This window comes from Spea bombifrons, chromosome 3 (genome assembly GCF_027358695.1).
Source record: "Spea bombifrons isolate aSpeBom1 chromosome 3, aSpeBom1.2.pri, whole genome shotgun sequence".
Classification (NCBI taxonomy): domain Eukaryota; kingdom Metazoa; phylum Chordata; class Amphibia; order Anura; family Pelobatidae; genus Spea; species Spea bombifrons.
The window spans coordinates 105,107,799-105,126,900 of record NC_071089.1 but is presented as its reverse complement, the minus strand read 5'-3'; positions in this window follow the sequence as shown (position 1 = coordinate 105,126,900).

Genomic DNA, 19,102 nt, shown 5'->3' with positions numbered 1-19,102 from the left:
GTATGGTGAGGCTGTTTGGGGCAGAGGACTGTCTCTGCATGTGGATAACCAAATCTGTTTAGCCCCAGGGAAGCTATTATTATAATTATCTTTTTTTTATATAGCGCCAACAATTTACTCAGAGCTTAATACAATACGTATATTCAAGGGGTATCACAAGACGAGAATTGACAGACTAAGACAGACCGATACATTAGGTGGAGAGATCCCTGCTCGCAAGTGGGGTGATTTAAAAAAAGATATGAGATAGTGCTTGTTTCTCACCACTCAATAAACAGTAACACATCCCATATAAATATTTGTCACATTGACAAAAACCTCAAAATAAACCACCAAATGTGAAATTCCAACACAAGTATGGATCAAGCAATTCTGCTTATACATTCTATTATTACACGGGCATCGTTCCAGGCATTGTGCCTATCATGCCCTTGAAGTACCTTTATAAATAACCTCCTTTACGTAAGTTTTCTTTCTATAAAAGTATATATCTTTCTAAGTATGTAAACCTATATACTAAGATTCATATATATATATATATATATATATATATATACACAATTCACTTCTGTTAAATGTAAATACTGTATAATGTTTTGTTTTCATTCTGTATTGTATCATATGTTGGAATCAATGTCATTTTTATTAAAAACACATTTTTATGTTTCTATTATTGTTTCTCAGTTGATTAATTCTTTATTTTAGCAACATACTATGATATATATCAGTTGTTTAGGACTGTGGGAGGCTGTGATTGTATAAAACCATCTTAACTGTGACTGATGTTTAAATGTTTAGCACCTTTAAAAGGCAACCATCGCCTTCACAGCTTGTAACTGAATTTAGGTGTCATATTATGTGTATATATATATATATATATATATATATATATATATATATATATATATATCTTAGAATATCTATGTGAACCAATCAACAATAATCATCAACTTATGAATGTGGGGGAGAACTTAATAAGAGGGGAATAATCATGTCTGTTTCAGTTATTTACACTTACATTGGGTTTCTTATGATTAAATAAAATAAAATACCATCAATGTAATGAACTGCAAAATGTATTTTAAAGGAAAACTGCACACGGACACTGTATCAGTTTGTAATCTGCAAAATAACTGAAAATATAGAGAGTAAAGTAAAAAACAATGTTCGTGCATATTCAAAGCACTTCCATTATAGTGACATCTTTTAAACCGTTCAGTACCAAAGAGGTGGGAAAGGGGAAGGAAAGCGTTAATACTTATTTACAATGCTGCCAGATTGCCTTTGGCAGTTAGTGCAGAACTTAACCTTAGGTTGGGGAATTTTCAATGATGTTTTCGACTGCAAAGATAGTCACTGACCAAGCCCATAGATTTCTTTAAAAACAATGAAAATGCTGTTAGGCTGATTCAGAGAGGACACGACAGCTCAAGGCAGGCTGAACAATGCCTGGGTTTGTAATCAGCAATGAAAAAGTTAATCTTTTCTTTTTTTGATATTTAAGAAAATGAGAATATCAGTGCTTGTTTAGGAGCAGGTCAAATGCCCATCAGTTTCAGCCAGTGGCGACTCTAGAAACAATATATAAGGGGGGCACACAAGATACCACAGTCAAACTGGGGGGCATTCATAATTTCCAAAAGTAATGTGCTATGGAATTATACTTTTGTCATTGGGCTAAAATAATACTTGGTCATTCAACATGGGAAGCCTGAAGCCACAATTGAGTGCGACGAATCCTTGAAATAAATATTATAACACAATAAATAACTTTTCCACTAAATGATTTCAGGGCCTTGAACGTTTTGTCCCCTGAAGTCACTACAACTTCAGGAGGGCATTTTATCTCTGGATAAATATAAATTAAATAATTCCTACTGTAAGTTAAGTGCCAGGAAACAGATGACCAAACACACACACCAACACAGGCTCTGTCACACCAACACCCAGACACACACATCAGGACAGGCTCTGCCACACCGACAACCAAACACACACACACACACACACCAGGACAGGCTCTGCCACACAGACACCCACACACATCAGGACAGGCTCTGCCACACCCACATCCAAACATACACACACCAGGACAGGCTCTGACACACTGACACCCAAACACACACCCTAGGACAGGCTCTGCCACACTGACAACCGAACACACACACCAGGACAGGCTCTGCCACACCAACACCCAAACACACACCAGGACAGGCTCTGCCACACCAACACCTATACACACACACCCGAGGACAGGCTCTGCTACACTGATAACCAAAAACACACAAACAGCAGGACACAATCTACGTCACAGACGTCTACATCAGGATGGATTTTTCACACTGCATTGTCGTTTATACCCCCCTTAGTGTTTTTGCCCCTTGTGTATCGATGCCCCTGCTGCCCATATATATATTAATATTAGCCCCAGTTGCCGATAGCAGGTATAGATCAACACATTAACACACAAACCAAGCTTTACATGTATAGATCAACTGATATTCACTTGTGATCTCAGCACTGAAGGTATATATCAAATAAACAGAATCAGACATACAAATCCTGTATTTGCAGGTATACAATAGTATATGAAACGTAGCATTGCAGGTATAGATGAAATAAATACATGGAAACAGCATTGCAGGTATTAATCAACTGAATAAGACATACACACACTGTATTTGCAGGTATACATAAATAATGTATGGAAATATATAGATATGGCTCTACAGAATAACTCAAAAACCCAGCTTTGCAGGTATAGATCAAATGGAATTCACATAAAAACACGTCATTAAAATGTATATTTACACAGGTTGCGTCCACACTGCCCACACAGCAATCACACTCCTATCATACCAAGGCAACCAGTAAATGCTGGTACCTAGACAAGATGGGACTGTGCTTGCTGTGATTGCTGTTAGCAATCACACTCCTATCATGCCAGGTCAGCCAGTACATGATGGTACAGGGTGGCTGTAAGTGATGTGTAGATCCCATACTGCTGGCAGCATCAATACACAAGGGGGCAGCTAGCTAGGTTTCAGCATGTACTGGCTGACTTGGCATGATAGGAGTGTGATTGCTAACAGCAATCAAAGTCCCATTATGCCTAGGTTCCAGCACTTACACATCCAACCAGTAAATGCTGGAACCTAGGCATGATGGGACTGTGATTGCTGTTAGCAATCACACTCCTATCATGCCAAGTCAGCCACTACATGCTGGTACAGGGTGGCTGTAAGTGATGTGCAGACCCCCATACTGCTGGCAGCATCAATACACAAGGGGGCAGCTAGCTAGGTTTCAGCTTGTACTGGCTGACTTGGCATGATAGGAGTGTGATTGCTAACAGCAATCAAAGTCCCATCATGCCTAGTTCCAGCACTTACACATCCAACCAGTAAATGCTGGAACCTAGGCATGATGGGACTGTGATTGCTGTTAGCAATCACACTCCTATCATGCCAAGTCAGCCACTACAGGCTGGTACAGGATGGCTGTATGTGATGTGCAGACCCCATACAGCTGGCAGCATCAATGCACAAGGGGGCAGCTAGCTAGGTTTCAGCATGTACTGGCTGACTTGGCATGATAGGAGTGTGATTGCTAACAGCAATCACAGTTCCATCATGCCAAGGTTCCAGCACTTACACATCCATGCTATCACACACACACATATTCATTCATATACTCATTCATTCACAGATTCATTCCTTCAATCACTCATACTCATTCAAACACCCTCCCCACCCCCTTACCTGCACTGCAGCTCCTCGATGCCGCTCACAGACTTCAGCAGGGGGCTCGGCCTCCCTCTGCGTTCTCTGCTAGCTTCCGCTTCCTCTATGCAGTACAGAAGACCCTCCCACAGGTAAGTAGCAGGGCTCGAGGTGCGGCCCAAGTAAGATCGGTTGCCCTGGCTGCCGATCTTACGCGGGCCGCACCCTCTCTCTCCTCCACATAAAAAAAAAAAAGACGGGATTTAAAGTCGCATTGCGACTTTATTCCAATTTCGGCAGGGGGGCAACAGGGGGGGCAAGGATTAACCTAGGGGGGGCAATTGCCCCCCCTTGCCCCCCTGTAGCGACGCCACTGGTTTGAGCTGAACGTAGTTATCTTGGGTGTCTTATCTGCCTACCATGTTCTGAAAGTGGCCTCATTGATAGTTGGAGAATTACACTTTTGGAAAACATGTTTCCAGTTTTTAAATAGTTCCTAGAGAGCATATCGAATGACAGCAATAAAGTACGCTTTCCAAAAGAATGATGTTAAAGTGAACATGAATTATTGCAGTGACACTTTGGTGCAACATACAAGGAGTTGGACATTCTAAGGAATCCTAAGAAGACATCTGGGGTTTTCTGGAAAGATCTTCTTTATTTATGGAGCTCTATGGAAGAATGTAACTTAAATGTGGAACCAAAAATACACTGCCAGAAATGGAGCTCACTATTGGCTCAATGTGACCTCTTGTAAAGACATCAAGTTCAGAAGGGGGTTCTCCAGTCAGTGGTCTCGTGATTCCACCCTTTGGTGCTTTCTTATCCCTCCTCTTCGTGCTACCGGGGAATGTTTGAAACAGTAAATTATCATTTCTTTTTCTTGACATTTCCGGATAGCATGTTTCTCATTGTTGTTTTGTTGGTTGCATTATTTTTAGGTTATTTTGCTGGGTAAAGGGGGAGGGGTGGTTCGGGGAGTTGTATGGTCTTTCCATCCTATATGGATAGGAGAAGCTATCTTCTATTTTCCCTGCTACTATGAACTGACAATGCCATGTGCTTGTTTTTTTTTAGCGTAGATTGGGGTGTTACCTGAGCAGGGCCGGCCTTAGGGGTGTGCGACCTGTGCGACCGCACAGGGCGCCATGGTAGCAGGGGCGCCTGCCCGGGACTTAACTTAAAACATCGTTTTTTTTTGTTGTTTTTTTTTTAAAACTTTATTTAACATCATTCATGTTAAATAAAATTTAAAAAACAAAAAACGATGCTTTAATCTAAGTCCCGGGCAGGGGCGCCGAGCGGTTGCTCGTGAAGTTCTCAGCCCCTCACTCTCCGTGGCGGTGCCGGCATCTCATGTTGAGCGCCGGACTATTCCGGCGCTCAACATGAAATGCCGGCACCGCGGCAGAGAGAGAAGACGAATGCCTCCCGCTCTCACCGCAGGACTCCGGCAACAAGGTAAGTGGGGGGGGGCAGTGTAGTTTGAAGGGGCATGGGGGGGTGTAGTTTGAAGGGGCAGAGGAGGGTAGTTTGAAGGGGTAGAGGGGGGGTAGTTTGAAGGGGCAGAGGTGGGGTAGTTTGAAGGGGCAGAGGTGGGGTAGTTTGAAGGGGCAGAGTGGAGGGGTAGTTTGAAGGGGCAGAGAGGGGGGTAGTGAGGGGGGCACCAGAGGAGTAGTCCGCATAGGGCGCCACAACGCCTAAGGCCGGCTCTGTACCTGAGGACCCTGGGTGGGCAACTTATAAACAGTAAAAAGAGTAGGGGCCCACTTAGCTATGTATGTACCTAGAATTCCAAATCTGCACAAGCAACAAAAATATATATGACGCTGCAAAAATGTCTGTAAAAACTTTACTACAACAACATACAGGTACAGCATGTCATTTCTAATACGTTCTGGGCTCCGTCTGTTAAGTAGGAACAAAACCAGTTTAGCTAGATCGTTTACGGGTGATTTTTGTTTCTAGCAAAATATTATTTTTTAGGGCATTATCAGAAGTATTTTTTAAAAACACAAATGACAAGACTGCTGAAAGGGGCATGTCTTAGGTTTAGGCTCTGCTATAAGAAGGAGAGCAGGACCTTGATGAGGAAGTAGAGATGTGAACTGCTCTGAAAGATCTGCCGGGTACGCTCTCAAGCTGCTAAATAGTGCAGTGAGCAGGGACCAGATGTCACATACAGGTGATCTACATGTTATAGCCACTAGAGGGCGCTAGAGACAGCGACGTGTTCTGGACAAGTAACAGGTGCTGTTCTCTCCAGAGGAGCCAGGCAGGGAGATGAAACACCTGGGTTAGAGAGCATCTAGAGCTTTACAGTGCCATCATTTAAATAGCTAACATAAACAATACTCACAGAGCTTGTACACGGAGAACATTTTCTGCATACATCAAAATCACTCGCTTTGTGTGATCAGGGACGGATTAAGAGCATCATAGGCCTGGCGCTGAGGATTTTGGTGGGCTTTTTTATAGAAATAAATAAAATAGGCAGAATCCTTAACTCCTCTGCTCCTCAAGGGGCAGCTACCCCTTTTGCCCTGTGTTAAAGACGGCCCTGGCGGCCACATCGGCCACTGACTGGGCCTATTTTCAGGTAGGGGCCTGGAGCTGCAGTGCTAACAACTGAAAGAATGCACTAGCCGCTAAGAAAGAAAAAGAGGTCCCAACTGACTTCTACGGGGAATGCTTTTAACTGAACTTCGAGCCATCAAATTCAGTGAAACCCAGCAGATCTCCCCACACATGCCATGGAAGTCTGTGTTGCTTGTGGAATACCCCGTGCGCTTGATGGCCAAACATCAAAGCCAATTTAGCATCACCCAGCATCAAAATTGTCAATGCAATGAAATGTATTTTAACCATTTAAAATAAAAATGCTTTTGGAAACGAGGTTTATGTTGTAAATCACTGATAAAGAAATTCTAATCATATACCAAATATTTTATTTTAATTTTGTCATGTGGAGCATCTTTCTTGAAAGGGTTAATTATGTATATATATATATATATATATATATATATATATATATATATATATATCTTATATAACTATTTTTATTATGTGGCCAGACTGTCCCTTCAGATTCAGCAAGTTCCCATCCAGAACCTTATCGTCGTATAAAAGGTTGATCAGCTCTGTAAAGGAAGCAAAATTGGAGTTGGGTCCACAGCACAGAGCTGGCAATTTGGTCCCTTTTGTGGCTGATAATTACCCAGCACTCAACAAACCCTTACTTCTCAGCACTAGCTTTTCAACTGGGTGCAATTTGCTGCTTTTTTATCTCTTGTGGCAGCAGACGGAGAATACAGCCCCCCCCCCCCGACCTCCATACAATTACCTCTTCCGATTAATAAGGAGTGTGTCCGTCTGACAGAGAGGGGCTATTCTGTAGCGGACAATGTCCTCCTTACACATAGCGGGTGGCTATTTTGGAAAAGTATTAGATGCTGCTTCAGCCTTTTATATAGAGGCGGATTTATGAATTGCTCTCTGCCATTTCAAAAACCCATTTATTATTTGTATTTAGTCCATTCCTCCCCCAGCTCAACTTTGTGACCTTATTAGTTTTTCCCTACTAGTAATCCTAAACAGCAAATGATAAAGTGGGTTAACCTGTCCTATTCAGCATCTTTTTTTCTTGGAGATCAATAATTGATAATAAATGTGGGTCCCAAATGATCTGTTTTCTTTCCGAATGAAGCATGCCTTCATATATGCAGCATTGTTGTCTATCTCAAGTCAGACGCCACCTGCACCTGCAAAGATTGACTTCATAAATGGAAGATAATTCCCCAGTGTTTACCGCATTCTAATACAAAGATTAAATCAAAGTGGGTGTGCGGGATTTTTTTAAAAAAAACGCAATTACCGGTATACTCCGACACCTTATAATTGAGTTGGCCCTTTATATATTAACCTGTTAACTCATAACTCAGGGATTTATCCACTAAACTAGGAGTTTGCTGTTGAATTTCAATACACCAAGTTTACTGTGCGTTTTGAAATGCCAATGCCGTGGATTTTGTCCCATTACCGAAAAATTGCTGCACTCTCTTTCTTTCATATAGGGCACCAGATAAAGCCACTTTTTTTTTAACCGGATGCATATTATTTCTACATTATCCCAGCTTGGCCATCAAAAGCGACACCCAGCATTATTTTAAGATTATTACTCTCTTAGAAATGTTATTTTATCCTTTTTTTTTGTAATTTGCTTTGAATTGCTGATGTTTCTATTTTTTGTTGTTCTGTTATTTGTTATGTGCTGGTGTTCTGCCTCTTCCTTTTTTAAAATTTTATATATGTCTATATATATTTTAATAACCCAATAAAGAAATAAAAAAAAAAAAAAAAAAAAAAGTGACACCCAGCAAAATGTTTTACTCATTAAGGAAATCAATGAAGTAATTATGCGGGGACTCTGGTGAGCACAGCCGTGATCACTTAATTGATTCTTTAATTCCAGACACATATGATTGCTGTCCAGACAACAGAATTTTAATTATATATGCATCAAGTAAAAAAAAAGTTGTGCAAAGCTTCCTTACAGGATGCAACTTCTTGAAGAGTGGTGACGGCATTTACAATAAGGAAACCTCTTAAATATTTTACATGCTCATATACCAAAGGAGATTATGGGTAAAAATTACTTGCAGACACGTTTTAAAAGCAATCCTTTAGCCATAGTAACCCGTAGAATGCTCTTGCTGACTAAACCATGCCATGTGTTGCTATGGTGATAAGACCATTTTTCAACCTCTGCACTAGAATCGCTTTTTACGTGTAACTCCATTAAAAAAAAATCTTTATTTTAAAACAGACTTATATAGTGGTTAGGAATTCATTTTATACATATTGTTATGATACAAATTGAGAATGTGCTTGTAGGCTCCAAATGGCTCCTCAGAGGCGGAGCGAGGTTCCCCAAGGAGGAGCACCCAGGAGGAAGCTTTGAAGGAGTTTTACACTATTCTGCTCTTGAAGTGATAATAATAATAATAACAATATAATAAAAAGTTAAAATCCATTTGGAAAATGCTAGCAACTCCTGACCTGTCTAAGTCAGGGGCTGAAAATACCTACGTGCATTCAACAATAATTAAAGACAATTAAATTAATACAAGACAATTAAAGCCGGCTCATCGTTATCAGCCCGAATATGACACTAGCGCTAAAAACCTCTTTAATGTGCAGGATCCAAGTGCGGAGGAGAAAACATTGTATCACGCATGGTTCCTTTAAAAAACATGTTAAACATGATTATGTTGTCCTAGGAGGGGGTATCCCTTTAAACAACATTTTTTAACATATAAAGAGGCATCAGTTTGCATTCTAGCGTCCTACAGAGAGCAAAAGCAATTAAAAGAAATCTACACCCAAATAGCCAGCAGTTATTCATCCTTTATCCACTCGATAATAGAAGTATTCACCCTCAGGGTTCTGCGCTCGCAAGCAATGAATACACTTCCCGGGTGAATGAACATAGAACTCAGACTGGTCCCATCTCTATGTATCAGCGTCCACTTTAAATTAATTTATTTTATTTATAATTTTGTTCAGCCGAGGCTCATTATTTTCCAGGCCACTGAGTGTCAGCCGGGGTCTTATTTCTCAAAGGATCCCGGGATGGAGTTATGACTGTTTTGCATAATTCATTCATATTATGTATAGCGCTAACAAATACTTATTGTGCTGGCCATTTCTCCTCTACGGCACAACCGATTCTGCATATCAAGCAAGGGAACAAGGGACTTTTGGTTAATGGTGTTTGCCATGTATAACAGAAGACCTACTATCTTGGGGTTTCTTGGTCAATTCCAGTTTGATATATGAGGTTATTATATGCAGGTAATGAATGCTAAGTGGTGCCTGTCACCTACTCTTTGCCTGAAGGACCAGCGCTCCCAAGACAGACATATTGAGACAGCGCGTCCCTCGGTGTCAGTACAGATGATGATGTGTTCAGGATATTTGTAATGTGTATATTGTTCTTCGGACAGTTAGCACGCGGGTTATACTTTGATATATTTTCACAAGGATACAGTGAGAAACCTCATCATGAAGAAAAAGGCATTCTCGCCTGCCACACACATTGACTACATTTATAATATACTGTGATGTCACCGCGCATTGATTGGTTGATGAAGTTTGCTTTTTTCGTTAATTTTATCTTTTCAACCTTTTGTGACCCAGCATTACTCTTGCACTAAAAATATATTTTTGTTGTGTTATGGAAATCCAGTTGAATTCTATTGAATTTTCACACGTTCATCACTATACCCGGTAGAGGTGTTTTATAATTTAACCCATCAAGTTCTGGTATGCTTTGCAGGTGGTAGAGTAATACATCGCATGTTTTTCTATCACCTAAGAACTTGTGCACATGCATAATATAACTGTACAATGACTTGATGCACATGTCCTGTCTAAGCACAGGACTTTTAAGTGTGGTTTACTAGGCCAGAAGCCCTAGAATGCTACGTCAATAGAAAACAAAGATGGTGTCCCTAGGCCATATTTATAGTCCCCAGACAACCAAATTACACTAGTAATTCAGTCCTAGACCTAGGCTACAAAAAGCCAAGTACATGTTCATTTCGGCTGTAATATGTTTTTAAGGATTAGCCACTTGAAAGACTAGGATATACTTATGAGAGTAATGCGTTAGAAGTGTTGACCGTAATAAGACACAAGCACTCCCGAGTGCGATAACACAACTGGCCTTTTATGCAGCCCGGATTTACACACAAAGTGGAGCCCAGTTGGGTAATTCATTGAGAATGTATCCCAGTGGATGTTTAGAATGTGATTCACTAAGCGTGCGTTGTCAGATGTCGAGAGTAGTTGACGTCCAGGCAGTTCGCAGCGACGTACCTGCACAGACCCACCATGAGCACTGCCGACACTGTGGCAGCAGACTCTTCTCAGAGTCCATTCTGTACATTTCCATAATGTGGTATCAGGGGGCTTGTCGCAGTAATTGACATGCAGATTGCATCTATGGAGCCTGATATTCGGAACAGAGGATCCTTCTACGTAGAGTAATGAACCAACACCGTAATGATGGATGGATGAAGGAATGGAGGAGCGTCAATTTGAAAGGGGACAGCGCAGGTAGGAGAAATATAAAATTATAAATGCATGTTTTTAATAAAATCCATCTTCTGTGCCCTTGTACTTCTTCTTTTGCAAGAACACACTTTTTGACAGTGTTTGACAGATACTTTATATGCTCTATAAAGATAGTATTATTATTTACTATTATTTACTTTTACATATTTTATCCCGTTCATTGGCTCCCTGTTCTACTGCTTATTTTCCTTGACTGTTCCCTCTTTTCTTAAATTTTCCCTCTTAGGGATATTTTGATGGAAGCAAGTTGGAGCTTTGATGAAGTGTTAACGGGAGAGTGAAAGAATTAACCTGGAATCCCAGATCATTAGCTGTATGGCCAATGGCAGTAATTCTACCTGATATTAATTACATTTCCAATTAATTGGCACACAATGGCTTCAGTCAATGATAAGTCCAGCAGATACTGTATGTGAAATAAGAAGCTGTCTCGGCAGGGTGCAATGGCTTATTCTTTACAGAAGTCAGATATGTTTACAGATTACGTCTCAGGGGAGGACTAGCGACATTCAGCCCAAGAGGCAAGCCTCGCTAAGTGGCCCAACATATTTGAGAGACATTACACTCAAAATCCATAAAGGACCCAGCAAGGCAGTGGTGGATTTGCCTTTTGGAACCTTTAAAATGCCTGGTGTTTTTCTAATGCAGTCTGTGGAGGCTGTGCATGGACACTGGAGGGCCTCATCGCCCCCCCTCCCGAATCTGCCGCACTAGGCCTGTCTAGGCCAGGATCATCCCTGGGACCCTTCTGGCTCTGGCTACCCGGGGCCCCTCCTTGCAGGATGAAACCCGAGGCTAGAAACCCCGGTGGCAATATATGAAATTACAAGACATTAAGGTACTGCAGGCAGTGGCCCGAAATCTTCAAATCACAGCAGCCCATGGGGCCATTGTTCCCTGCCCCCTCTGCTAACCCTTTCTGTTACATTTGTACACTGGGCAAATTAAAATATACTGAGTATATATGATCAAAGTATTGTTGAGTGATCATTTCACTACTTGCTATTCCAATACTGTCCCTTAGATAAGGCACTGAGCGGGGGTTGTAAAATGTGTTGGGCTTTCTGTACTCAGTGCCACAAAGGAGCATGGATGCTATTTAACTTATATTTTACAATAAACCAGATGTAGGATATAGATTGACACAATGGCAGTATTGCTGTATTTCTCTTCATTTACTGTCCTGTACCCTTATATTTCTATACCATCTGGTCTTGTTACCATATGGTGACATAGACACAAAAAAATCTCAAAAACAATTAGATCTACCCAAAGGGGAGGTCATAGGCAGAATAGAGTGGAAATGTCAAGGCATTATCTATGGACTTGAGTCCGTTTTATGAAACATATCACCTCGACTTTTGTCCTCAGTGATCTTAAGGCCTAGAACCTGGAGATGGCCTTCTCTGTAATCAATATAAATTGTTTACTTAAAATCAGTAAGATCCCTAAAAACATATATTTTATTAATATTGTGACAGACCATGAACGAGTGTGTTAAATAAGGCTTTTTTTCACATAATATATGAATAAAATCCAGCCAAGTCCAGCCATAGCACATACTAAGTGTATAGTTGTCTAGATTAATCAATGCACAAATGCTACAGTCCTTTAGTTCTTTATAGAGTAAAACAAATCACAGATTAATGAAGAAAGAAAACAAAGGGGGGTAGGGAGGGGGTAGATAGTGTGAGAGGAGGAAGGGAGAAGGTAGATAGTGTGAGGGGAGGTAGGGAGAGGGTAGATAGTGAGAATGGGGGTACGGAGAGGGTAGATAGTGAGAATGGGGGGATAGGGAGAGGGTAGATAGTGAGAATGGGGGAAGAGAGAGGGTACATAGTGAGAATAGGGGTAGAGAGTGGGTAGGTAGTGAGAATGGGGGGTAGGGAGAGGGTAGATAGTGAGAATGGGGAAGGGAGGAAGAGGGGGTAGATTGGGTTAGGGGTGTGGGGGGCCCTTAACAGATTTTCACACCGGAGCCCTGAGGCTTCTAGTTACGCCCCTGAATATAACTATCACAGAATCAGAAATTGGTCACCTTAAAAGTATGGTGGACCGGCAATTTGCATTGTGTGTGTTCAGGTGTCCAGATGGACCCTTCATATTGGTAAGCATAAACATATGCAAATGGTTACTGCAGATACAGCGATCACCTCATTGATTAGATCATCAAGACAACATCAAAGTTGGGCCGTTTCACCATAACAATATGTGATTTGGGACATTCTTGAATTTCTCATTGTTGTTCTTGAGCGTTTTGTACTAATCACCCACCTCCTGTGTCCCCTTTCTGGCTCACCTTTCTTAAATGAACAGAAATACCAGGTTTGGTAGAATTTCCAACGGAATAGTCAGACCAGAGTGAGTGTATATCAGGATTATAATAAAATTAATGGGTTTCCATGCGGATGAGGATATCTATCATGATATATTAATCTCAAGCCTCCTGTTAATATTATTAGGTTGTCCTTAAGAAATTCCGCCAGTATGTTGATGCATTTTATTGGATGATGGTTAATAGATTATATGTTGGTTCATTCTCTAATGCAGATTCCTTAAGCATCTGATTTACCCTTGAAGTCTATTGAAAATCACACTTTGTTCCTGGAACTTTAATGATTAATATCCATTAAGGTTTTTTCACATGGACTTATGCCGTTATCAGGGGTCATAAGACGCCAGTTAGAATGAGGCATGTTGTATAGTTTTGTTAGTAAATGTTAACCCTTGCAGTGAACAACCTACTACAAAGCCCTAAAGGCTTGTTAATAACGCACTGAATGACCTTCGCTAGGCTTTTCCTCCCCGCAGTTCAGTACATTAAACAGGAAAAAAAAGAATATATGTATATAGCTACCATATTGTTTAGTTGTTGTTGTTGCCCATGTTCTAGATTTGTTATAGATTTTGTTACTCTTTTCTTTTGCACATCTGGTTAATAATAAACACACTCCTGAAGTGCCTTAAAATAGAACAAAAAAATAGCATTTTTTTACATTTATTATAGTAAATGAGCTTGCTAAGGCTGTCACCAAGCACCATTTTTTACCATTGAGATGAGGCTAGGAGATTAGACCCAGGGACACCATGGAATAAATGATGGGGAGGGGCGGAGAGATCTGGGTTCCAAAGAGTGACTGCCCTTTCTAAAGGGAGACACTTGGCAGGTATGTTAGCTATATACCTACCTACCCGATTGAACATGCCTGATCTGGTTTTGTAATGTACATATTTAGTTGGTTTCTAAAATACCGTCACATCGTCTACCACTGGACCTATTTGGACGAGCCACTTCCATACAACCAGGAAGGAAGGGCCTTTAACATGTATTTGTCATTCATTTACACAGGTTCTAAGAATGATGGGCCCGCCGACATGCCATTGTTAATTGTTTACTAAGTATAGGAACAACTGACAAAAAACAAATCACTTCCTTTGTTACACTTTGTTCCCAGACGTGGCGGCTGGTCTTGGTGGATCCAACCTTTGACATGTCCCTGCCATTAATGCCCCTTTATCCTGCCCTTTTAACCTTGTTCCTGCCATTGGTACGCTGTAATCCAAAGGGGAAATGTCTCTTAAAAATATGCCCAGGCCTTGAACGTGTGCCTTACATAAACACGCCATAGTCCTGAGAAGGAAACGACCTCTCCAGAAACTGTTGATGAAGTAGCTTGGCTGTTACAAATAATGGCTTCTCAAATGATAAAAATAAATTAAAATACTTCCATTGTAAAAACATCTCGTGTGATATATAGTAGCACATCAGTTAAAAACAATGTTTCACGAGAAAACAAACATAATTCTTATTTTGAATAGCAGCATAATAATAACAGTATAATAAGAGTTTCGGAGGTCCCCAATGACCTTAGTCTGGGGAGAAAAAAGTAAATTACAATCCTAGGGCTAATATGTCAGTCTGTGTTGAAATAAGAACGTGACATCATTTTACATTGAGATGCAAACAAGATCTCCCTCTGATACACGAGCAATTTATCATAATGGCCCACGAAGTCCTTTTTATTAAACATGAAGCTAGTTGAATTATTGCCAGTCCAAATCAGGCTATGTATTCCGCGGGGGATTTGGCAGTTACACTTTCAATGTGCTCTTCTCTGCCGTTTCAAATGTTATTTGGGTGTTAATTGCTTTGTCGTTCTATCTCCACCACCTTCCATGTGCCAAAACTGACCTATTTTGAAAGTGAGTTCAATGTGATCCACTAAAGCATTTACCATTTTTTTGCATATTTATATAGAAATGTGATAGAGGCTCTGGTTCTGCACTAGTGTCCACACAACCATCACGCTTAATGTCTGTTATAAGTTCGCATAATTTATCTTTTTCAAACGTGAGTCGAATCAATTTTAGTAACTTTAGTGCTTCATCTATTAGTTTTTTGTTCGTCAAATAATTTGTAATAAAGAAATGCCATTTATTTTAAAACCTTCTGGAAGCTGTAACCTATTAGTTCTAGCCAAAGTTCTACATCCCATTTAAGTATGGGGAAATATTACTTTTTCATAGGGCCATGTATTTTTAGCAAACACTACTAAATCGCCAATTATTAAAATACATGTATGTAGCAAATTAGAACTGCACTGGTATGTTTTCCAAATCATGCTTTTTTTAATTCCATACCAGTTAATCATTATTCGATGGTTTGTTCAATTCATACGTAGTAGGGATGTGTCTGCCACTTAAAGGGACATACACGGGGACTTTCCAGGGTTGGCTGCAGGGAGCTCCTTGTCCCTTGGGAGTGCCTCTGTCAGAGGGGGTGGGGCTAGCCATAAGAAGGGGCGGGGCTATCACTAAATACACTTTGGAGTTGTGGGAAGTGGGTGGGGAGTAGGGAGGAATGGGGGTGACCAAATAAAGCTCCCCACCCCAGAGACTGAAGATAACCATTTTCCCAGGTGTGGACATACTTGGTACAGTGTTTGAATGTTTTCCTATCCCAAGCCAAACGTGGAATCTGACTCTGGCTTACTTAAATGGCGAGCCCAGTTCCAGTAAATAGTTGCAAAGGATACGATGTGTATATTTCACATTTTTGCTTTTTTGTCACATGATATTTCAAATTATATTTAAAAAATGAGTATATATGCTATGTGTAACGCAACAAAATGTGGGAGACAAAGGGGGCATGGTTTACACAGTAACCATCCTTTAGCAGGGTTGGATTATCCATTGGCACACTGCCGGGGGACCCCCGGTGCTTTACGGAAAGCCTAGAACTGGAAGCACACACCTGTGCAGCAGTATTACCCTGCTTTTTTTCTTTTTAAAGAAAGTTGATTATAAAATTACACCCGGGCCACTCACAGCAGCTAGGAGGAGAACATAAGAGTCAGAGGCAGGTAAGCTGAGTTGGAGTGTAAGAGTGAATGAGTGACTGAGCAAACTAGAGAACAACTACATATTAATGTTTATGTATTTAGAATGTGATGTCATAAAAGCCCCTGTCGGTGTAATGGCCAGGTGCCCCCTTACTTTTGTGCACATAGTGTGTGTTACATATGGCTGAATATATAGATTTATATATTTATTATACAAAGGCATACAAATTGCTAAAACTTAATAGATCGGTCGAAATGTTCTTTCACATGCATCTTAATGTAAAGACATCATATTATTATTATCATTTACGTTTGATATATTCATATTTTTCTTAATAAATAAGAAATAACAAACTGTATATATTTTATTGAAACACTTTTGGGTTTATTACATTAACTGCACTTTATAAAGAGTCGACTGACTTTTAGCCATATCATTGGCGTTAATACCCATTATTGCCCAAACAGAGTGACCTTTAACCGTGTCATTGTAATAAGTTCATAATGGTTCTTGGAAGCACTGACCCTTAAATATGTTATTATTTGTACACTTCAGATGAGGGTTGATTTCTTAAAAATATCAGCAACTTAATACGCTTTATTGCCAGCATGAATTATCTTCTAGAACACGCTTAGTAGAGTACTGTCACTTGCTTACATTAAAGTCTCCACATAAGACCGCTGTTTAATGAGCATTCTTTTTGCCAACATTTATTGTCTTTATCTATTCAAGTGACCTTCACAACAGTTTGATGTCACATTGTGTTACACAGTGAGCATTCCGGGTAGAGAAAAGCTTAAAACAAAAGGACATACAAGGAATAAAACATAACTCTTAATTCCTGCAATTGTCAGGCAAAAGCTGGCTCAGAAGAACACAGTTTGGGGAATTACTGAGGAGTTGGTATAATATCCACTTACGGTTTGAACAACAGAAAATCTCTGGGTGCTGCATTCATTGACAGTACAATGATGATAAAGCTTCTCTGTTCTGTTATTAATCCAGTATTCCATGCTCACACTGCCTACACAGAGGATTTAAGGAACAAAGGCATTGTAAAACTGTGCTGTTTATGTAGAATCGGACTGACAGAATTGCAGAGATCCGGGGTTAGGAGGTGCAATGACTTGCCTTCAGTATGGATTATTGGAAAGCGGGTTCGGATGCTTCAGGCTGCACTCTGTGTGCCGGGGTATAGTGCTTTCACAGAACACGATATAATGTTTCTCATCACATAGTAGCATCGCGTCTAAGAACAGTTGAGAGGGAGAGCTATATTCAGATATTTTAGGACACGGCATATTACTATGGTAAGAGACGGAAAGGTCGGGAAAATCATGGTTGTCTAGAGGATGGAGCAATACTTTATCTGATTTTTAAGATAGAACTTTTATTTACCTTTCCGGCCTCAACTGGTGTAAGTTTGAGGGATGTTTAAACAAAATTTGCATATGTAGGAGGTTGTGGGCTCTTGAAATATTGAAGATCACTTTATTAACAACCAACAAACACCGTTGCAGTTTAGTTCAGTGGAACTTTTTTAACACAAGGCTACAGCGTTGAAGTAATTCTACAAATCAGGTAGCCTCTGAAGTAGAAACACGCTCTACTGAGTTTATCATTTTCATGGAGAGAGGTTTTCCATAGCTTTTACAAACCTTTGACTACAAAGAACGACCATTCAGTGTATCTAGTTAGCCTTTTTTCCTGCTGTAAAATATCTCCAGCTTATTTCAGTGCTTGGTCTTATCTTATATCCAGGGTAACCATATATTTATACAATGCATGTTTAAATAACCTCACAGGATCAACCTCTACCCATTTCTGTTGGAAGGCTTTTCCACTTATCTACCGCCCTCTCAGGGAAGTCACATTTCCTTATATTACATATTTTGCTAAAGGGTCAGCTCAACAAGAGGAGATGATATTTAATGTCACTTTAGGGGCCTTGTTAGGCTCATGCAAACTTAGAAGGTTTAGTCCTTACCAAACTTAAACAGGACATTTAACGACCCTTACCTCACACCTTCAAAACATGCCACCCCATATACACATGGAATAGAAATTTGAATCTCTGCTCAGTTTTTCTATACACTATAGAGTCCCTAATTCATGCAGAATGCATGGTAAAAGTTGTCTTTTCTAAATGAATATACAAAAATGCCAGTAACCCTATCACAAATAGATTTAAACCACTGATGGTCAGGTCTCAGCCTGGTTAAAGGGTGAGGCAGAACCAATTTAAGTACTCCATACATGAGTGAGAACCAACATCTACATAGGGGTTTTTAGCTTAGGTCATTGAGGTGGAATATGACTTGGATGAAGTAGTTGTCAAGCCTTAATACCAACATCCAATATATTCTTATCACTATTACATTGGTGTACCTACAGTATTGGGCACCTGGGGCATAACCTATATTTGCACAGCAATGCCAACACACCCCTACACCCTCATGTTAACACACACTTCCTCTCACACACACTTACTCATACACATTCATGCTTACACTTACACACCCATGCTCACATACAAAGCCATTCTAGGTCAGTGAATTGTGAACACTTTTTGAACTGGTCTCACTTATGAGAGGCACCCAGGGCTGACCGCCCCCACCCTAGGGATGCCACTACACTATTATACGGTTACATGAATGTAATTCAAGTATAACCAATATATACTTATATCTGTTTTTTTTAATGTATTATTTTAGGTTTTTTGTTATTGCAGATGTTTGGTTAAGTAAATTCAGCAAAACTGCATTAATAAGAAGGAAAATACACGAGAGAAAAGGCCAGCAGAGGGCGCTCCCACCATATAGTTACTTGATAAAGTAGACTAACCAAAGACAGGGAAAGGAGATGAAAATAAAACTGATGTAGCAGAGGCTTGGATAGAA